A 22,713-nucleotide genomic window follows, 5' to 3' on the forward strand; every position below is an offset into this window, starting at 1 on the left:
AAAAGCTAACAACAAAATACTAAAAACTAAAATTTGAAAACCAAACAAACAATCATCACTTTAGTGACAAAACATCGGATTTATGTAGGATACAAACAAAATAAAACCAATGATTTGGTACAAAATGTACGATCATGCAATTTATAGAAAATGTATTTGAAAAAATGAAAGATTATATAGAAAATGTACATCAGCAAGGACATTTGCTTGTCTTATTGACTGACACGTAATCTAAACCAACCCACAAATTAAAGTTGATGTAATAAGCCCTCAAGATTCCATCCTCACAGCTGGAGACTGAACTTAAGTTTATTTTAATGATTAATACTCGAGAATTTATTTTTTTCAAAAAAAAAAAATATTCGAGAATTTATTGACAAGTAGATATTAAAGCAACTTCGTAAACATTTATATCAAGGAATGTTGCACTATTTCAAATTGATTAATGCAAGCAAGTCATATAACTTTTTTGACGATGGACATGTTGTAATTGCATGTCTCCCACAAAAGACTAATTCAAATCCTAGTGCCATTATGTTATCATTCAAAAGAAAATTTAAAAGTGTTATCAAAGAACCAGAAAAGGAAAAAAAAGAAAAAAAGAGTAAGCAAAACCAAAGACCACGACGACGACAAAACTCATGCACGTTTTGTCAAGATATTTTTTTTCTTAAAAGACCCGTGAGTTTTCCAAAGTAGGCCTGGGACCTTTTAACCGGATCTGAATACCGAACCGGATCCGACCCGAAATGGACCGGTTCGGATCGGTTTCGGATAAGGCATATTAAACCGATGGGTAATGTTTATAAATATCCACGGGTATCGGGTCGGTTCGAGTTTTTATCCGGATCCAATCGGGTACCCGTTTAAATCGAAATAATGTTTAAAAAACATGGATTTCCGCTTTATGGGTTTCGAACCCGGATGGGAAAGTTGAAAGTACATCAACTTTTACCACTGCATCACTTCTATTTCATTGTAATTACTTTCAAACTATACATATATACCCGATTTGGATTAAACTATATTTTAAAAAATTTAAAAATAAAAATAGAAAATATAAAATAAATAAAAATATTATTTTCGGTTTAATAATTTAATACCCGGAACCGATCCGGAACTGACCGGAAACTGATCCGAAACCGAACCGAACTGTTCCAAGTATTCATTGGATATAATTTGTAAATAACCGAATATCCGGACCCGAACGGGTCTTACCCAAAACCGATCCGATTACCCGAAATCCCAGGCCTATTCCATAGACGGTGATTTTAAAAATAATTCAGTAATGTTCAGGAATTTAAAATGAGAGAAAAAACTGAGAAGGCAGAAGGATTGGTCAACATTAGAATTTAGTAGTTGAGTTCCAAACTAATTAGAGCATCATTAAGGGGGTATGCAACTCCCGTCTCTTAGTATTAATTGAACTAGATCCTTTCTCCGCGCTACGCGCGGATAATATATTTAAATTTGTTACATTTGACATTTTTATTTGTATGTGAATTTGTGTATATTAAATTATATATAACTAATTTTAAAATTTTTTTTTATATTTTTAGTTTGAAGTAAGTATTTCTTTATTATATAACATAATTAATTAATAAAATATGAAGAATCAAGTCCGAGATTTTAAAGTTATGTAAAAAAAATATAATTATTTATAGAACATAAATTATCTTAGTTTAAAAGATCGAAATCTCATCTCGAATAAATTCACGAAAAGAAAAAAATACTTCAATAACCTACTTAAAATATAAAACCTCTTTTTCAAAAAAAAAGCGTACTTAATAATATTTGTTTACGTGTAATAGTTGAAATCTGGCAATTGAATATCGATCTAGAATATTATTTTAATATATTTAATCGTAAAATATTAATTGTAATAAACAAATTTTGAATTTTGTAATATTACATGAATTAGAAGTCTTTAAAATCTATTTTATTAACATAATATATTTTTATTCATTTATTATTTTGACGTTACAAAATATTGCTTTAGTTTTATTTGTATATTAATTTTTTAATAATTTAGTTTCTTTTTAAGTAATGTTAAAATTATCAAGAATATAATATATTTAAAATTATTTATTTAAATATATCTAAATATGATGTCTCATTTTTATGTGTGTTTGCGTTGAACATATTTAATTTGTAGTTTGTAAATTTAATAACACCTTGTTGCGTGTCGTTCTAAGGTTTTAATAATTGTGTTGTCATTTAATTTTTATTACTACTAACATGATTTTTTAGTGATCAGTGATAATGTATTTTTAACGTTATGATTTATATTTTATCGTATATTTTCTAACTCTTCATGATGGCATTTTTTTAGAATCGTTTTAATTAGATAATAGGTTTAAAGATGTAAATAAAACTGCGTATGTTGTAAATTTAGACTTTCTAGTGTAATTGAGCACTATCAATTATGTAAATTATATTATGATTTTATTTTACTAAATCTTTCTTTATGTGTATATTTTTTGTTTTATTTTGTATTTTTACAATTTTATTGCCTTATTCTTTAATTGAAGAGAATTGCTATTTCCAATTTTTGTTTCATATACCTTAAAAGTCTTCGGTTGATTTTTGTTTGTTTTCTTTCACCAATTACAATGAACAGTTCGACAGTTTTTTTTTGATCAAACTACTAATATCATCAGATAGAAAAGCTTAAACTCCAAGAATGAAGTGAGTATTTGTGCTAGAGAAAACTGATTTAGCCACTAATATAGTGAGATATTATAATATTAGAAGGTATGAAAACTCTTCTCTATTGTCCTATGCTGGACAAATTAAGTTGTTGTCAATTGATTCTATATTTGTGATAACTGAATTTATTTTAGTATATTATAAAATTATGATATTATTTACACTAAATATTTCTTTACAAACTATTATGTGAATAAAAATATAATTATATTTATATAAATAATATATTTCACAAAAAAATATTTTTGGTTATAATTGTTTAAGTAAAAATTTAAAGGATCATTTTGTAAATACAAATAGAGGAGGTGACATGACAAAAATATAGTTTCTCATTGGCCGATTATTTTCGCCTACGTGGACATTCTATAATTATATTTATATAAATAATATATTTTACTAAAAAAATATTTTCGGTTATAATTGTTTAAGTAAAAAGTTAAAAGATCATTTTGTAAAAACAAATAGAGGAGGTGACATGGCAAAAATATAGTTTCTCATTGGTCGATTATTTTCGCCTACGTGGACACTTTATCTAAGGCTTATATCCTCCTTTTATTACTTACTAGATTTTTAACCGCGCTACGCGCGGATAAGATATTATATGTATTTCTCAATTCTAAAAAAATAATGTATAATATTGTATTACATTATTTAAAGAATTTAAAATAAAACTACATAACATAAATATATTTTTTAAATTTTCTTTGTGGAAATCATTATGTTGTTTGATTGTTGTACTTGATTCACATATTTGCATAGTTATTTGTGATGGATGAATAACTATATTTTTATTATCACTAAATAATATATATTTATTATATAATATAAGGAAAATAAAATTATTTACTTTTAAAACAAACTTGTCTCATTTTGGGGACTCGGTTATAGACATATCATATTCGAATGAGACATTTTTACAGTTATCAATCTTCTTAACAGTCAAGAAACAAATCTGAATATCAAAACAATATCTCATATAATCTCTTTGTGGAATAACTGCTCTGAATAAATTGAATTTAGGCATCAAAAAGGACTGAAAATGGATGTGCATATGTGTTATCTAAGTCAGCTTTACAAAATATTATTCATAGTTCATATATCATTTATGTCCATCCTATTTTTTTGTCCATCCTTTCTTAAACATCTTGAAATAACTGATGTTAATTAATAATAAAATTTTAGCTGGCAAAAAAATCAAATGTCTAATATCGTTTAATTTGTCTAACTGATATATATGTATTTCTCAATTCTAAAAAAAATAATGTATAATATTGTATTACATTATTTAAAAAATATAAAATAAGACTACCTAACATAAATATATTTTTTAAAATTTTCTTTGTGGAAATCATTATGTTGTTTGATTGTTGTACTTGATTCACATATTTGCATAGATATTTGTGATAGATGAATAACTGGTGATATTCGTCATTTATGTCCATCCTATTTTTTTGTCCATCCTTTCTTAAACATCTTGAAATAAATGATGCTAATTAATAATAAACTTTTGGCTCGGAAAAAAAATCAAATTTGTCTAATTATCGTTTAAATATTTTATTAATATTGTATAAGAAGCTTTCAATTGATATCATAGTTTAATTTTTATTAGTTTTTTTTTGTTAATTTTAGAGTTTTTTGTATTTAAGATTTTTTTCTATATTAAGCTTATATTTCTTTCACATAATATATATATATATGTCATAAAAATTACCACCATAAAAATTACCATCAAATAATTTAATTTAAAATAAAATTATATATTAATTTGTTGTATTCTAACAATTTGATTGATTTAATTAATTTGCTTTGGTGGATAACTTAAAAAGTTTTCATATGAATCGGGGAAAGCAAACTTATGTTGTTATATTATATTTATTTGTGTATATGAAATCTATATATAATGCTAGTGTAATAAAGAAAGAACATTATGTTTTATAAATTCAAAAAGATACATTATTACAATTTGAAATTATTCAAAATTGAATAAAATGGTTAAATAAATCTAATTATTTTTTTATCTTGCTTAGTTGGATTCTCATGAAAAAAATCAATAGGTTAAACAAATGTTTCAAAATTTGTTGTGTTATTGTTTTGTCTATAAATTACAAAATTTATTGAATTGATATATTTAATTATTGCACCCTTAAATAATATTTTATTAAGACATTAGAGAACTATGTTTTGAGTTGTTTTGTCAAAATTGTACAAAAATCTATGCTTTTTCATATTTGTCACGAAAATTTATATGTTAAACTTACTTTTACAAAAATTTTATCTTTGTCACGAAACAAAAATCTATGTTTTTTCATATTTGTCAATGTTCTCACACTTTCAAAGAATATATTAGCTTAGTCTCTTACTTATTTTTTTTTACAAAACAAAGTATCGGAGTCTTGAAAGTTGAATTTATATTATTGTAAATGTATATAAGAGTTTGTGATTACATATTTAGTGATTCTTGTATATGTGTCCAAGAAAGTTTCAATGGCTTAGTGGTATTTGTCATATATTTATGTCATACTAACCCGGGTTCGATCCTTTCCTTTGCATTATTTTTTCATTTTTTACGGAAAATAAATGAGATGACGTGGCAACTTCGGACTCTTTGATTGGTCGATTTTTTGTGCCTACGTGGACACTCTAAGAGAAGCTTATATCCTCCTTTTAGTATAGTATATATATATATATATATATATATATATATATATATATATATATATATATATTTACCTTCAACAAATATTTTATGTATCACGTATTTCTGTTTTAATGATTTGATTATAGAATGTGTATGAAATATTATTTTTTATTTTTTATTTAATTTTATCATCTTTTCAGTTAAAATTGTTTGATGTTATGATAATGTTTGATGTTATGATATTTACCTTTTTTCGTTGATTTAATTTTATACTCTTTTTGTGCTTCTTCAATTATTTTATATTGTAGTTCTTATTTGCACGTATTAGAATTGGATCTGTGCTTGCAGATTTTTAGAATTTAAGAAATAATATTTTTGATTTTACCTATTTATTTGAATAAATTACTTTAAATCTATTTTTTATATCATGAAATAATATTTTATTTTGCTTAATTTTGTTTTATATTTTTTAATAATTTTTTTGTTTTTGAAATATTTATTTTTAATATGTATTATTTGGTTATGTTATTTTGTCCATTTCTTGTTAAATTTAGATGGTCTGATGAGTTTAGTGGCCCGAACGAAAAAAAAATCGTCCAATTTATAAATGTTTAGTAATCATTTATAAAATTTTAGTAATCATTTATAAAAGTTTATAAACCTAAACCCCCTTTAAATACAAAACTTTAGCCAAATCACTAAATACTAAACCTAAATGTTATGATATTTTTGAATGAAGATTTATTTTTTAAAGATGGTAGCCAATTTATGGTATTTCAACCAATTTCTCATTATTATTTTACAAAAAAAATTCACCTTATTCCAAAAAAAAATTCACTTTTTCAATTTATGTTATGTATTTTAACTAAATTTTAATTTTACAATTTTTTCTATTTTTATTTTTACTTTTCAAAATTATTATTAATTTTTTTTATTATATGTTAGGTTTTGGTTGTGGCTGATGAAATGTGGATATTATTTAAATTTATTTATTCTTTTTCGAAGTTCTTGGAGTTTAAATTATATTATTTATTTCAGTAAATTATTATTTGTTGAGAGACTGATGTACTGTTGGATTGAAAATGACTTATCGATTTAAATAAATGATAAATTATTAAATGTTTTGTTTATAGATTTGATCTTAAAAATGAAAAATGGAAGACAATTCATAATTTGCTCAAAATAAAGGAAGACAATTCATAAATTCTTTTAAAAAAACTACTGACTTGGTGATGCAACTAAGAAATAGATAACAATAGTACTTGGGTGTTCGAAATCAGAATTAAAAACATAAACTGGAAGGGGTTAGCTATTGTAAAAATCAGAAACAAAAACTTAAATCTGTCTACCGCATCATTGGTTTGTAACTTGTAAGGTTAGTTCGAACCCTTTTAAATGGTATCATAATAATACAGAAGACCCTGACTATCTTGTAAGTAACTTGAAATTAAAATCCGTGAGCTTGACTTGAAGTTGCATAAGCATCCAACAGTGTCTTGGAAACACTGTGGTGTTGTTATGGCTGCTTCTTCATTGGGAGCACTCTCATGAGACTTATAGATATCTAGTGTTACACTTATTGATTGTAAGTATCTCTCTCATCTCGTTCATGACCAATGGCGCTTGTCCACCAACCAGTTTCAGTGCTGCTTAAAGATGACAAAGGTTGCCTCACCACCACCGTCATCACATACTTTAACCTCAAACCAATATTTATATATATATAGCATACGATTAGTAGCACAACTTGCGAATAATATATATATATATATAGACATATATAAGACAAAAAGGGGGTAGATTCATTGATGATGCTAACATAACTGTTTGAAAACACTTACGTGGAGGCTATTGATAGCTGCGGAGGAGCTTTTGATAGCTGGTGTGGTATCTCCATTTGCTCCAAACCTAGCTCGAACATGGTTGAATATGAAATGTGTTTATGTAGAATTAATTTCGAGAGCGGTGGACGACGACATGGTTTGGCATTCATATTTTAGTACTTATAACTGGAGTGACGGTGAGAAGGGAAGATTTATTCACGATTACCTTGATAGATATTTTTCTGTCACACTGACGACGGAATCAAAGAAGAGTCATGGGGAATTTGTGAAGCTAAGGGTTACAACACCTGAAATTATAGATGGAATGGTATTAGTAATGATACATATCCGTAGAGAAGTCGTTAATGTGTAATTTTTCAAGTCTATGAATAACTACAATTACTATATGAAACATAAAGATGGAAAGAGACGTACCTCCAAGTATTTTTTGAATTTAGACTGGTTAGCAAGAGTATTGACGTTCTTGTCTCAGTATCATTCCACCTACCTCGGAAAGTGGCTGCAAAACCAATCTAGACCCACTTTTAATCTTCTCACAGAGTCGGAACTTCTCTAACTGCATTATGATTTATCTCGACGCTTTCTCCTAAAGTATTCACTGTCTAACTAATAGCACTCGACGCAATGCTTATAGCTTCAAACTCTGTCCATGAAAGCAACCTTCAGGAAGAAACAGATATAGTTTGAATCCGCAAGAAGAACCCATAAGCTTTTCTCTTTGCGGAAAGGGAAGTAAGCCCAATGAAGAATAGCGCCTAATATTCAACTGAGGCGTTTCAGAGTGTCACTGTCGTAAAGTTGCTTTCTCGAAAACTTCCTCACCTTTTGTTTTGCAAGTGACTTCTACTTTCAGAGAGGTATCATTCTTACACCTTCACGATGTCCACAACATCGCTCTCCGTCAAACCAGCAACCTCCGTGAGTGGTTAAGAATGTTCTTCCAGGTGCACCTCTTGAAACTCTCAAAATAATCTAACCTGCAACCCAATCCTTTTAGCGTTAGATTATTTAAATAAGGAAGTTGTAACTTGTAAGAAAGGAGCACTGAAAGCAACATCCTACAATCAAAGAACAACATTAAATATTAATATACCTGAAAAATCCTTAAAACGTTTTGGGCAAAACTGCAAAAGTATATTTGCAGAAAAATCTTAATACTTGAACAATGCACTGAGAGAGCTCCATTACTCAGAGTTGAGGATTTAACCATCCATGGCCTTGCTCATAGCGGGACTAACCCACCATTTGCAATAAACTCCATGATCAAGCTTCCGTGTACCTGATAAACCAGAGATGATTTCACAATTTTTTTGATTTTCAATTAAATCCATTTTTCATAATAGAGAAAAAACCCACGATGCTTTTGATCAAATAATCAGAAGACAGGAAAAAAAAACTTACTTTTGTAGTTATGTTAGGTGATGGAGTTTTCACGGAAGCAGACACTGATAAAGTTAAAGAGAATTAGGTTTACAGATAGTCAACTAATGAGAGAGAGAGAGAGAGAGAGAGAATTCACCGTTAGTAGAGTTGATGAGAGGTTGCATAAACGTTAAACGGAAGGTAAGGAAGAGACGAAGATGAAGATATAGGCTGAGATTTAGGGACACCGGTTCCGCTGCTATGTTTGATGGGCTCGGCGGAGGAGACAACGGCCTTGCCGTTTGGTTTCTTCGACAGAGGATCGCCGGAGACAGCTTTGGCGGAAGACACACCGCTTTGGCCGGTACATTCGATCGGCTCGTTGGAGGAGACACCGTCCTTTCCGTTTGATTTCTTGGAGATAAGATCGCCGGAAACATGGGATTCGCTGTTGGGATTCATCGTAGAGAGCACAAAGAATTTACTCTATGCATGTTCGAAACAATGCCATTAATGAGGTTAATGGAGGTTTGATTGCAGAAGAGTTAGAGATGTTTATTAGGATTGATCCGTTAGGGAGAAAAGGAAACGACGAAGAGGTGTGGGAACCGAAATTCGCACTGTCGATTTCCGTTTAAATAAGGAAACTAAGAAAACCCTAGTTTCCCAGAGGACCCGGATATCTGTTAATTACCACACGTCAAGCAATCAGAACACGAGAATAACAACGATAAAAATAAGAAATCGAAAAGAGAGCAAAGTAGATCTTATTCCGAATCTGCGTATGAGCGTTACAACAAGGTATAAGCCTGGGCTCGAGAGCTGTCGGCGAGATTCCTAGTTCTAGCAACCCTAAGACGGCTAAACCTAATTGAGTCGCAGCTCGAAATAACAAAAACGGAAAGTTGCCTAAATCGCTCTAAGTGCTAAGTTTGCTCTGAAAAAAGTTCTCCCTTCTGCTCCTCGCCTAGGACTCCTTATATACTAGCTCCAAGGTCGGTTTACGCTTTTACTCTTCTGCCCTTAAGCCGTCATAGCATAAAAATGGAGATATTCCATTTTTCCCGATCTTCACAATTATCTTCAAAACTTCCGTATTTATCCGCAGAAACTTGACATTTATCCTTCCTCGCGGGCCAAGCGCGAACCATGCTGTGGTTCACGGGCTTTTGGTTAGGAAAAATCGTAGGATGGGCCTCGAGTCGTGTTTTAGGTCCCTTTGGGCCGTCTTCCGACTCGACACGTTTACTACGAGTTTTCCGCGGTTTCTAATCCGCGAAGTTTGATCGATGAATAAGAATAGCGGGAAACATAGACTGAGCTTGCTACGGTCTTCGGGAGATAGCATTCGAAGGTTTGACGAGAATGCAAGGACTGGTGTCGTATCGATGTTCGGAAAGGTTCAATCGCTATACAGCGACCGATCTTTGGCTCGAGCCCGGTCGCTATGTAGCGACCGAGCGAAACGATCGCTCGGTCGCTACGTAGCGACCGAGCGGGACGATCGCTCGGTCGCTACGTAGCGACCTGTTTCGAGCTTTCGTCGGACGTCTCGATTCTTTCTTCCGCCAAGCTTTTTCGTAAGGAAGAATCTATTTCGAAAAGTACTCTTCGGAGAAACTCTTATTTTCTTCTTCGAACGTTTTGAATGTTAAATTTGTCGTAACCGTTTTTGACCCCAACAGTTAGCCCCCCAGCCCGTTAGAGTTGTGACTCTAGCGGGCGGATAGATGACTTTGACAAGGTTAAGCGTATTGGACGAAATTTACAGTTAAAACTCCGCGGAAAAAGGTTGTCGAGGCGACATTCCGAACCCATACTTCTATAAGTAGTGAGCTCTTGTCATTCATTTTCTTCACACCTTTCCTCCTTCATTTTCTTCAAAAACTCTCTAGTTTCATAACTTTCCTTTCAACATGTCTTCCTCCCAAGGTGATAAGAAGGATTCCGACGTCGAGATGGGTGAGGCCACCTCTCTGGCTCCGGTTCCAACTTCTCCGGCGGAAGTGCCGGCTTGTGTTGCCGGTCATCTTTCTTTCCGAGAGAAACTAGTTCGTCGCCAAGCCGAGAAAGAATTGGCTCAGACTGGCTCCGAGTTTCCGTCTTCCTCCGCGCAGGTCGTTGCCCCGTGTCACGGGACCGGCGTCGCGGCTCTTCCCCCGCAAGTCCTACCTGCGGGATCTTCCACGACTCCGATCCTCGTCGAGGACAAAGAGAAGGCCGCTGACTCTATGCCTCCGCCTCCAGCCAGAAAAGAAATCGTTCTGGCATTGCGTGCTCCTAGCGCTGTCCAGGCTACTCAGCCTAAGAGTCGGAAGAGGAAACTGGCCAAGAGCGGTGACGGGGAGACTTCGCAGCGAGGTGGGTCGAGCCTAGCATCGGGACTTCGCGGAAAGGTTTGTTTCTCGTTTGAATTCTCGATCGTCTGTCGTGCATTCTTTTCATGGACTTAGTCTTAAGAATTTTTTTGTTCGCAGTTCATATCGTTGATCGATGGGATGATCAGCGAATGTGGTTCTGAGACCAGTCGTCTTTCCGGGGAGTTGGTGGAGCTTCAGGGCAGATGGTCCGAAACCGAGGCTATGTTGACGGCTGTCGAGGACTCTCACTCTGCGAAAGTGTCGAAGCTCGAGGTTGCGATAGGAGAGCTTGAGAGGGACCTCGGGAAGACGGCGAGTTCCTTGCTTAAGGAAAAGAAAACCAGGAAGGCCAAATCCTCGGAGGTGCGTCGACTCCAGCGTCAGATCGAGAGTGACGCTGGACTAGCGCGCCGCGGGATCCAAGAGGCTACGGATGCCCTTCGTGCGGAGTTTCAGGCTCGCTTGGCGAAGATTTCTGCTTCCCTGGGTTCCCTCGAGCGTATCCGGAGCAGGGATTTCGCTTTGGCGACGATTGAGGGCGGGATGGCCGTGGTTCGGTCGTTCCAAAGTGAGACTCCCCCGACCTTGGAGGCCGAAGAGGCCCGACTGTCCGGCTGCAAGGGAGATATGGCGGCCGAGGATGGCGATTTCGATCTCATCCTGGCCGACCTAAAATCCGCTTGCTTCCTTCCGACGTGTCCAGAAGACCCAGAGGGGAAAATCCGATGGTCGGAGAGAACGGAAGCGACGCGGCTCCAGGCTCGGACGAGGCGGCGGGTGAAGAGGGAGCGTAAGTTCTGAGGGTGACTTGGGTTAGATCTCTTGCGAGAGATTTGTTTTTTTTTTTTATGTCTTTAAGCTTCGGCCTTGAACGGCCTTGTTTGTATTTCGGGACTGGCCGTGTGTGGCTTTGAATCCCTACCGCTCCGCGGTTTTATGGTATGATAATCGGATAACGTTTTTTATGAATTTGTGAATAGTGGGGAGGAAGGTGATGAGTTGTCGTCTCATATCCTTCTTCGATTGTGAAATGTTTTATTCGAGACCTGTTTCGAGAGTTCTTCCGCGAGATGTGAACTCTGCGGGGGCGCTGAAGGTATCGAACGTAAACATAGAGGCGTGGTTTAAGAATCTCTTATCTTTTGATATCATGCCTTTGAGATGTTAGAGACCAGTGCGCTGGGTTTAGGGCAAGACCTAGGTTTACTTTCGGTTTAAGGATTGTGCGGTGACTAACCGGCTATCGTTTTTCCTGTCGCGATTTCTTCCTGATTCGTATCGATGTAAAGTCCGCGAAAAGTTCTCGGCTTATACGACTTGTTTGATACGAATCGAGCATCTCTCCGGAGACCGGAAGTGCTAGACCAAAATTTCGGATTTCTTTTATAGCGCTATTATCCTTGTGTCGGATGTAAGAGAGTCATCTCCATGAGATGGCTATGTCTGTTTAGGACGTTTGTGAGTTCGATGTGATCAGCATCGGACTTGGTGGCGTGTGCCGTTGTTTTGATTAATTTGCGCAAAATAAATGTTAATGTGTGCATATATGTGTCTTTTGGCGGAGATTTCGTTTGCTCGGAAGAAACCAATTTTGAGGCATCTTTTGCGACGTCTCGCGATGCTAAAGGTTCGATTCTCCCAAGCGGCCGACCAATTTCCGAAGACCTCGTTGCGATTTCGCGGGTGAGGATGTTTTGATAAGTCGAAAACACCAAAAGTGCGGTAAGAAGTTTTTCGATTTTTTGGGAGTATACGAGTATACGTACCCACTCCCCCCCTTTTTAATAAGGGAGGACAGCTGAATTTGCCTTTCGGCAAACTGCCTACGTACTCCTTGCGGAGATCAAGCCGTCTCGTAGTTCAGTGATTGCGAGTTGGTTCGTTTAGTGATAGTATTTTTTGAGATGCATCGCATTCCAGGTTCTAGGGATTTTTATGCCCTGCATGTTGGCTATTTCGTAAGAACCTGGTCGGACGACTTTTTCGATTTTATAGGGACCTTCCCAGTTTGCTCCGAGTTTTCCCGCGTTTCGTTCAGCGGTGTTTTGGAAGACTTTGCGAAGGACCAGATCTCCCTGATTGAACCTTCGGTTCCGTACGTTGGAGTTATAGTATCTCGCAGCGGCGTGCTGGTAGTTTTGAATTCGGATGAGCGCTCGATCCCGGCGTTCGTTAATGAGGTCGAGATCGTCCAAGAGCATAGCATTGTTGAGTTCCTCTCGTTCGGGTAAGAACCTTCTTCGAACACCGGGAAATTCTACTTCCGCGGGAATCATGCACTCCGCGCCGTATACCAAGGCGAAGGGAGTTTCTCCCGTTGCTCGCCTTGGGGTGGTACGGTGAGACCAGAGGACTCCCTCGAGTTCGTCGGCCCATCTACCTTTTTTGGCCTCCAAGCGTTTCTTCAGTCCGTCGAGAATGGTCTTGTTGATTGTTTCAGCCTGTCCGTTGCACTGCGGATATCTGGGAGTTGACTTGTTGAGTCGTATCTTCCACTTTTCGCAGAATGCCTCGAATCGGGTGGAAATAAATTGAGACCCGTTATCGGTTACGATTTCGTAAGGAACTCCATGCCTACAGATGATGTTTTTCCATACGAAATTCTCGACTTGGACGTCTTTTATACTTGCGTACGAGTCCGCCTCTACCCATTTTGAGAAGAAATCGGTAAGGACTAGAAGGAAACGCTTTTGCTTTGAATTATGCAGAGGTCCGACAATATCCATGGCCCAGCGCATAAAGGGATAAGGCGACGTGATGGAGGAAAGAACTTCGGCGGGTTGTCGGATAGTTGGCGCATGCCTTTGGCATTTTTCGCATTTTCGTGCGAATTTTTCGCAATCTCCGATCATTGTTGGCCAATAGTACCCGTGGCGTTTATTTTCACGGCTAGTGATCTTCCGCCGGAATGGTTGCCGCATGAGCCGGAATGTATTTCCTCCATTACTTTCCTCGCCTTTTCCCCTTCCAGGCACGTCAGGAGCGGTCCGGAGAATCTCCACTTGTAGATTTCGCCGTCCACTGTTACGTAGCGTGCGGCCTGTGTTCGGATCTTGCGAGCTGACCATTTTTCGGCGGGCAGTTGCCCGTCGATAATGTAGTCTCGAATCGTCTGAAGCCATGGGGTATCACAACCGTAATCGGATTGCTCCGATGGTGGTGGTATCGTAATCTCTTCTTCCTCGTCGTCTTGACCCTCTATGAGATTGACAACGACTGGGGGTCCGATACTCGGATGTTCGATGAACTCGACCGGAATTACCCTTTTGAGTCCTGGATCGGAACTTGATGCTAAGGCCGCGAGGGCGTCCGCCTGGACATTCTCGGAACGGGGGATCCGGGTAAGGGCGAAACAGTCGAAGTCTTGAGCTAGACCTTGGACCAGTTTGAGGTACGCGTCCATCCGTTCGTCTCTGGCTTCATATTCTCCGCTGAATTGACTGGCCACTAACTGGGAGTCGCAGTAAGCGTGGAGATTGCGTATTTTTAAGCCGTGAGCCAAACGTAGACCTGCGATCAATGCTTCGTATTCGGCCTCGTTGTTTGAGGCATGGAATTCCAGTCTGAACGATTGTTCCAGGATCTCGCTTGTTGGAGATGTGAGACGGATCCCGATACCCGATCCTTGCTTGGATGAAGATCCGTCGACGTGGAGGAGCCAGGTGGAATTTGGTTCCTCGTTGGTTATTGCTCCCGTTGGAAGTTCGACCAAAAAGTCCGCGAGCACCTGTGATTTTGCGCTCGTCCTTGGTCGGTATTCGATGTCATACTCGCTCAACTCGACCGCCCACTTCGCCAATCGGCCTGATTGACTTGGGCTATGCAAAATTGTCCGTAAGGGAAAAGTCGTGAGGATAACAATCGTGTGGGATTGGAAATATGGTCGTAGTTTTCGGGCCGATGTTACGACCGCGCATGCCAATTTTTCCATCAACGGATACCTAGATTCGGCATCCAGCAAGGTTTTGCTTATGTAAAAAATAGGTTTCTGCTCCCCGCGTTCTTCCCTGATCAGGACTCCGCTTACGGCTGTTGCCGATACCGCGATGTACAAGAACAAAGGCTCTCCTTCCACGGGTTTTGCGAGGACTGGAGGAGTAGCTAAATAACGCTTCAGCTGTTGGAAGGCGTTTTCGCACTCTTCCGTCCATTCGAATTTTTTATTTCCTCGCAGGACGTCGTAGAAGGGCAGGCACTTATCTGTTGATCGTGAGATAAATCGGTTAAGTGCTGCGATTCTGCCGGTCAGTCTTTGGACTTCCCGTTTATTCTTTGGCGAAGCCATCTCGATTAGAGCGTTGATCTGTTTTGGATTTGCTTCGATACCGCGGTTGGTGACCAAGTAGCCGAGGAATTCTCCTGATGCCACGGCGAATCTGCATTTCGTCGGGTTGAGCTTCATGTTATGGGAATTTAGTTGTGCGAAACATTCTTCGAGATGTGACACGTGATCCCTTGCTTTGAGGGATTTGACAAGCATGTCGTCGATATAAACTTCCATCGTTTTTCCGAGTTGTTTGGAGAACATTCGGTTCACGAGTCGTTGGTAAGTTGCTCCAGCGTTTTTGAGGCCGAAGGGCATTACCTCATAGCAATAGGTTCCGCGATCGGTAATGAACGCAGTCTTCTCACGATCGTCGGGATTCATCCTAATTTGATTATAGCCTGAGAAAGCGTCCATGAAGGATAGGAGTTCGTTGCCCGCCGTTGCTTCTACCAATCGATCGATATGTGGTAGAGGGAAGCTATCCTTTGGACATGCCTTGTTTAGGTCGGTAAAATCTACGCAAACTCGCCACTTCCCGTTTTTCTTTTTGACTACTACGGGGTTGGCGAGCCAGTCGGGGTACTTACTTCCGTTATCGACCCAACTTTAAGCAGTTTTTCGACCTCATCGTTTACTGCGGTAGCACGTTCGGGTCCCAGCTTCCGTCTTTTCTGTTTGACGGGTTTGAATGTTGGGTCGATGTTCAGCTCGTGACATGTTATGTTAATGTCGATTCCTGGCATATCTTCCGCAGCCCACGCGAAAGTATTAAGGTTCTTTTTAAGACAGGTTATGAGTTCTGTCTTTAAAGGCTCGTGGAGATTGGCTCCGATCTCGACGCAGCGTTCTGGGAAGGCTTCGTCGAGACAGATCGTTACCACGGGTTCACAAGTTGGCTCGCGTTTTTCATCTAGAGCTGCGAAGATACGAGATTGCCAGAAGAATTCCGCTGAATCCTGACTTCGCGTATCTTTGCTGGAGGTTTCTTTCTCCGCTTTCTTAGGAGTGATTTCGAGGATCGGTCTCTTTCGTTTTAGTTCCGCGGCGAAACAAACCTGAGAAACTCTTGGATTTCCCCAGATTACCTCGACTCCGTTAGGGGTCGGGAACTTGAGGCAAAGATGGTAGGTTGATGGGATTGCGCGCATGGTGTTCAGCCATGGCGTCCCCATGATAACGTTGTAAGATGCGGGGCGGTCGACGACTAGAAACTCTGTGATGTTTGTCACGGTTCCGGCTTTGACAGCGAGTCTAATCGATCCGTAGGCCATGGTCGTTTCCCCCGAAAGCCCTAGCAGTGGGCTTGGGCATTTCGCGATCTCGGATTGACTGATCCCCATCTTTTCAAGAGTGTCTTTGAAGATGATATCGGCCGAGCTTCCGGTATCGATTAGTACTCTAGCGACGTCGATATCTCGAATTGTCAACTCGATAACAAGGAGATCGTTCCGAGGTTTGGCTCGATCGACCGTTTCTCCCCCCCTGAATGAGATGACATTCGCGCACGTCGAATCTCGCATGTCTTTCCTGATCGTTGAGTGGTTTTTGCGGGTTAGATTGATCCGTAAGTCCCCCTCCTTCTAGCGCCAAACTGTGGGAACCGAAATTCGCACTGTCGATTTCCGTTTAAATAAGGAAACTAAGAAAACCCTAGTTTCCCAGAGGACCCGGATATCTGTTAATTACCACACGTCAAGCAATCAGAACACGAGAATAACAACGATAAAAATAAGAAATCGAAAAGAGAGCAAAGTAGATCTTATTCCGAATCTGCGTATGAGCGTTACAACAAGGTATAAGCCTGGGCTCGAGAGCTGTCGGCGAGATTCCTAGTTCTAGCAACCCTAAGACGGCTAAACCTAATTGAGTCGCAGCTCGAAATAACAAAAACGGAAAGTTGCCTAAATCGCTCTAAGTGCTAAGTTTGCTCTGAAAAAGTTCTCCCTTCTGCTCCTCGCCTAGGACTCCTTATATACTAGCTCCAAGGTCGGTTTACGCTTTTACTCTTCTGCCCTTAAGCCGTCATAGCATAAAAATGGAGATATTCCATTTTTCCCGATCTTCACAATTATCTTCAAAACTTCCGTATTTATCCGCGGAAACTTGACATTTATCCTTCCTCGCGGGCCAAGCGCGAACCATGCTGTGGTTCACGGGCTTTTGGTTAGGAAAAATCGTAGGATGGGCCTCGAGTCGTGTTTTAGGTCCCTTTGGGCCGTCTTCCGACTCGACACGTTTACTACGAGTTTTCCGCGGTTTCTAATCCGCGAAGTTTGATCGATGAATTAGAATAGCGGGAAACATAGACTGAGCTTGCTACGGTCTTCGGGAGATAGCATTCGAAGGTTTGACGAGAATGCAAGGACTGGTGTCGTATCGATGTTCGGAAAGGTTCAATCGCAATACAGCGACCGATCTTTGGCTCGAGCCCGGTCGCTATGTAGCGACCGAGCGAAACGAGTGCTCGGTCGCTACGTAGCGACCGAGCTTCGGCTTGAGCTCGGTCGCTACGTAGCGACCGAGCGGGACGATCGCTCGGTCGCTACGTAGCGACCGAGCTTTGGCTCGAGCTCGGTCGCTACGTAGCGACCGAGCGGGACGATCGCTCGGTCGCTACGTAGCGACCGAGCTTTGGCTCGAGCTCGGTCGCTACGTAGCGACCGAGCGGGACGATCGCTCGGTCGCTACGTAGCGACCGAGCTTGGTGATCGCTCGGTCGCTACGTAGCGACCGAGCTTGGCTGAGCTCGGTCGCTACGTAGCGACCGAGCTTCGGCTCGAGCTCGGTCGCTACGTAGCGACCGAGCGGGACGAGCGCTCGGTCGCTACGTAGCGACCTGTTTCGAGCTTTCGTCGGACGTCTCGATTCTTTCTTCCGCCAAGCTTTTTCGTAAGGAAGAATCTATTTCGAAAAGTACTCTTCGGAGAAACTCTTATTTTCTTCTTCGAACGTTTTGAATGTTAAATTTGTCGTAACCGTTTTTGACCCCAACAAGAGGAAGACCAAAGGAATCGACGCTCGTGGAAAGGTATTGGGATTTCAATGGGCCAAACAAACAAAATTATTTGACGGATCAAATGAAATAAAAAGCCCAACCGAATACTAATTTGGTGGCTTACGTGGCAAAAACAGATTACCCTATTGGCTGATTTAATTGTCCTACGTGGACACACTCTCTGATGCTCATATAACCCTTTTAGTATAGGTTAGATTTAAAAACAATTAGCATAATTATGAAGAAAGTCCCCTGTTTGAAACTACGCTAGGCGCTAGTCGGACGGCAATCCCGGGCCTAGCGAGTTACCAAAAAATCGGAGATTAAGCGGGGATTAAGCGGGGCCTAGTTTTTTGTACTTTTATTATGTTTAAATGTGGATATATATAAGTATATGCGTATTATGGCAAAGAAGACGATGTCTCCCAGTGGTTTGGTCTTTGATCTGGCGCGCTATCAACCTGGGTTCGACGCTCATTTCCTTCATTTTCATTATTTTCAATTATTTATCTCTCTGAGAAAAAGTCCCACATCGGTTACTAAAGGAAAAGGACGCCAAATCTTGATCTATATAAAGACTCCTACATGATTGAAACATTTCAAGATATTCGGGCTTTATAATAAGCCTTCGGGATATTTGGGCTTCTTAATAAGCCCCAAAAAATCTTTATTAGTTAAGATTTATTTTTTTGAGTTTTTTATTGGTCTGATTTATTTAATAATCGGCCGCCTAATCGGTAAATAGGCCGATTAATCGGTTATTGGGCCGATTAATTGGTGACCGATTTTCTGGTCCGATTATGGTAAACTCGGGGCGGTTAGTCTCCGTCCAGCGCCTGGGCGGACGCCTAGGCGGCTAGGTGCCGTGGCTAGGTGCCCGCGTTTTAGAACAGGGGAAGAAACATATCTTAATTAGGGAAAATAAGAAACGCGTCTTCTGAGACACGGGTTGTCTTTTGGTTGTTCTTGTGTGTTCTCTCTCCACGGAAGCAAATCACCTCATCTCTCTATCTCCCCTCGACGGCAGCAAACCCGTCGACGGAAGCAAACCCATGACTCTATCGATCGTAATCGAACGGGTTTACTGTTAGAGAAAAAGGTTAAGACTTGAGAAGTTTCTCTTCGATCTTCTTTAATCCCCTCGCCTCCAATCGCCCGACTTGTCTTCTGGCTCCGAGCTGGTGATCAGTTCTTCGTCTTCTTCCTCCCAGGTAACCAAATGCGAACTTCTCTTCCAATGATCTTGTTCGATCTCTAGTTCAAGCTGGTTTCGTTCTTTGTTATCTGATGAAATTTTAAACTTGGGTTTGATTTTTGTTACCTGGATCGGAGCTATTGAACGTATGACAATTAAAATGTGCGTTTTGATCAGTTTCGTAGGGCTCGAATTCACTTCAGTCGTATGTGGCTCATGCTAATTTGAATTTTCTATGGTTTTGGTTTTAAAGGATTAGACTTTTTGCGTAGCTGATCATCGAGCTTATAGTTCTTTAGCTTCTTAGTTATACATGGCTCAAGTTCGATTCTTGTTCATGATTTAGTCACTACCATATAAAATGCTTCTTGTGTGTTAGCCATGTGTGACTCTGTTTGTAGCTTGTGGCATTGGTAAAACATGTACTTAGAACATATGAAACTGATTGAATCTCAATGAGTCGCTTCCTCTCCGTAGATGTAGTTTGTAGTTTCTCATATGATCAATTGGCATTGTAGAATCCACGACAACTGCAATATGAAGCTGACATTAACAAGCTTTTTATGTTTACAAGGTTTGTTTTTCTTTGTAATGAGTTTGCTTTTGAAAAAGACTTTATAGTGCTATGCTCTTGTAACGTTTGATTCTTTAGTGGCTTGTACTTTGTTGAAAGACTGCAAGTTCATTGATAGGGATTTTCCCATGATCTTGTTCTGTTTCAGGCAAGCATGGTAGAAACTGGGTGCTATGCCTCCTGAAGAAGCGATGGAGAAGTTTATTGAGGTTTGTCACTCAGCTATACCCAACTTGGTTAGACGGTGGCGTGGTACAAACCTTGTTATCTCTGCTTTGTTATCTTCCAAGTCGAGAATTTGCTTAAAAGAATTGAAAGCGGCATTCCTGTATATGCAAAGGGTTAGTCTCTGCTTTGTTATCTTCCATTTACGTTCTCTTAATGTTGGTTTTGCATTCTAATTTTCCCGTAAACTGCAGACAGTGAAGGTCGCACACCATTGCACTGGGCTATAGACCGTGGACACCTCGACATTGCTAAACTTCTTGTTATCTCTGCTTTATTCATATGTTTATTGGTAATTCTCTTGAACAGGACAACAAAGGCCAAACCGCTTTGCATTACGCTGTTGTCTGTGACAGAGAAGCCATCGCCGAGTTCTTGGTGAAGCAGAAAGCTAACACAGCCTCTAAAGATGATAACGGAAAACTCTCCACTGGATTTTTGCAAAGCCATGGAGGCTCTCTCTGAAGGAAACTTCGATGATGCAATTGAGCATCCGACATCAGCTATCATGTACGGGAACAGAGGTGAGTACTAGTTGAGTTTTGTTCGTCTAACTTGAAGTTATAAGGGAATCAGTATGGTCCAACACCCTGTGTTTTGTCTTTGGTTGATGAGGAAGACGTCGACGATGGGTTAGACCATGATTATCGGTGGTTTTTAAAGGAGTCCTTAAAGGAAAATGGTGATTTAATTAAATCCAAAAGAAATTAAAAGGGAGTTATCGATCCTTAATGGGGCACTTTGGTTACCGATTTTAAGCGTGGTTTTTGAACCACGTGTCAGCCACACAGAATTTTTATTTTTTTTCTTTTTCTTTTCTCGTTGTTTCGTGTCTTCTCGTTTACTCCTTCACATGCGAAGGATCGATACAGACGACGGAGGACGACTCTCTCGGTTGAGTCGACGTCTCCTCCGTATCTTCATTTGTTATCGTTACCTTCGCGAAGGTCTTTTAGTTAAAGCTTCGAAAAGCGACGATGGGTTTTGTTCAGCTCATTCGATCACTGAATCAGACGAGAAGCAAAAACCCATTTACTGGAAAAGTCACGAATCCAACACTCTCTCCTTCACACCTCCAAGGTTCGAAATGGTTTTCTTTACAACAATCTTAGTCTCTAGCTTCGTGTCATTGAAAGTTTGATACTTTTGTCGCTTAACTTCTATTTCTTGTTAGAGATTGGTTTAGTGCTTAGTCTGAGAGAATTTCAAGCTCTTGTATTTCTCTTAACTTCTAGAAGATCATATTGGTGTTGACATAGTAGATATGGAAGCTTAAAGTTCAATTCTTTTGGATACAGATTCGTCTCTTTTATAAAAGGTTGTCCCTTTTTGTATATTTAGATTAGTTTTCTAATATAAATTTGATACCGAAGATTCTGCATTTGGATGTTTGTCGTAGTTTTTTAAGTGATGAAAAGCTCGTGACTTTTGGTTTCTCTTGTCAAAGCTGATCCACAGACCAAACCTATGGATTCTCCACAGCTCTTGTCAAAATTTATTATTCATCGTTGTTCTAGTTTTGGAGAATTGAGTTTATATTTTTTGTTCCTGCAGGTCATTTATCGGATTAAGCTACCAGGACCTGCAATACTAGGAGAGGTAATTTCAATTGTTCAATTTGTATTTGTCATCGTGGGTTATGATTGTTTAGTTGGTAATCTGATTCATTATCTTTGACACACTGATACGTCCTTGAATGTGGTCTAGTTCTGTTGCCTGTTAACAAGAGAGGACTGTTACATTCCCCAAAACCTGATCTCTGTCAGAAAGTATCAAGCTTTGAGCTTGATGATTCTCTAGTTCATTGTGTTCTTCCAAGATTTGAGGTAATTTAAATAAATGGGTTCTCACTAGTTTCCCATTCTTCTTCTTCTGATCTGTGCTTATATAGTGGTTTGATATTTTGTCTTTAAGGTAGAAGATGTAGTAGTTCAAAGAGAGGAAGTTCGCAGAGAATGTGGTAAAGGTTTCACTTCTTCTAAAGCTCTTTGTGGTCACATGGCTTGTCACTTTGAGAGAGAGAAGAGGGTGTCATGTTCTCATTTTTTTCAGGTCAAGAAGAGTGTAAAGTCGTTAGTCATCAGTCATGAACTTGTGTAGGAATCACTTGTGCAATGCTTACGTACTAACTCTTGTAATTTAAGAACTCTAATTAAGAAACTCCCATTGGACTGCTCAAAATGGAAGTTTCTTAACCAGAATTCTTAACCCCACTTAAGTACATTTATAATATTAAATAATCATAAAGAAACCTACTTAAGGATCATGGGATAATCATGCTCTTAGAATCTGGTGGTTTTGGTCGTGAGGAGGAGCTAGAGTTTTAGGACGATGATGATTCTCATGAAGACTTTTGGAGTAGTTTATTTTCTAGCTATATTCAGGATGATGATGATTCTCATGATTTGGTCTTGTTTTTTTGAGCAACAAAAAACAATATTTTTTTAAGAACTCCTAAATAAGAAACCGTTGTAGGGTATGAATCAAGGTGTTTCTTAAAAAAGGTTCTTAATTACATTTAATTAGTAAAAAATTCATTAAGAG

General features: G+C 38.8%; 2 long non-coding RNA genes across 8 annotated transcripts; one reads left to right on the top strand and one right to left on the bottom strand.

Moving 5' to 3' along the window:
- Positions 1 to 5,634: 5,634 nt before the first annotated feature.
- Positions 5,635 to 9,148, bottom strand: LOC103845696. Of its 7 annotated transcripts, none has more exons than XR_004452401.1 (7): positions 8,711 to 9,148; positions 8,593 to 8,636; positions 8,350 to 8,470; positions 7,606 to 8,168; positions 7,397 to 7,478; positions 7,189 to 7,255; positions 5,635 to 7,040 (listed from the first exon to the last, which is right to left on the bottom strand). It is a non-coding gene; the product is annotated as an uncharacterized LOC103845696 (long non-coding RNA). The 7 variants fall into 7 exon arrangements; XR_004452400.1 differs by having other exon boundaries at positions 8,285 to 8,470; XR_004452402.1 differs by lacking the exon at positions 8,593 to 8,636.
- A 12,123-nt stretch (positions 9,149 to 21,271) lies between these two features.
- On the top strand, positions 21,272 to 22,435 carry LOC103864871. The gene is made up of 4 exons (XR_004452399.1): positions 21,272 to 21,487; positions 21,724 to 21,768; positions 21,877 to 21,995; positions 22,084 to 22,435. It is a non-coding gene; the product is annotated as an uncharacterized LOC103864871 (long non-coding RNA).
- The last annotated feature ends 278 nt before the right edge of the window (positions 22,436 to 22,713 follow it).

This window comes from Brassica rapa, chromosome A10, assembly GCF_000309985.2.
Source record: "Brassica rapa cultivar Chiifu-401-42 chromosome A10, CAAS_Brap_v3.01, whole genome shotgun sequence".
NCBI lineage: Eukaryota > Viridiplantae > Streptophyta > Magnoliopsida > Brassicales > Brassicaceae > Brassica > Brassica rapa.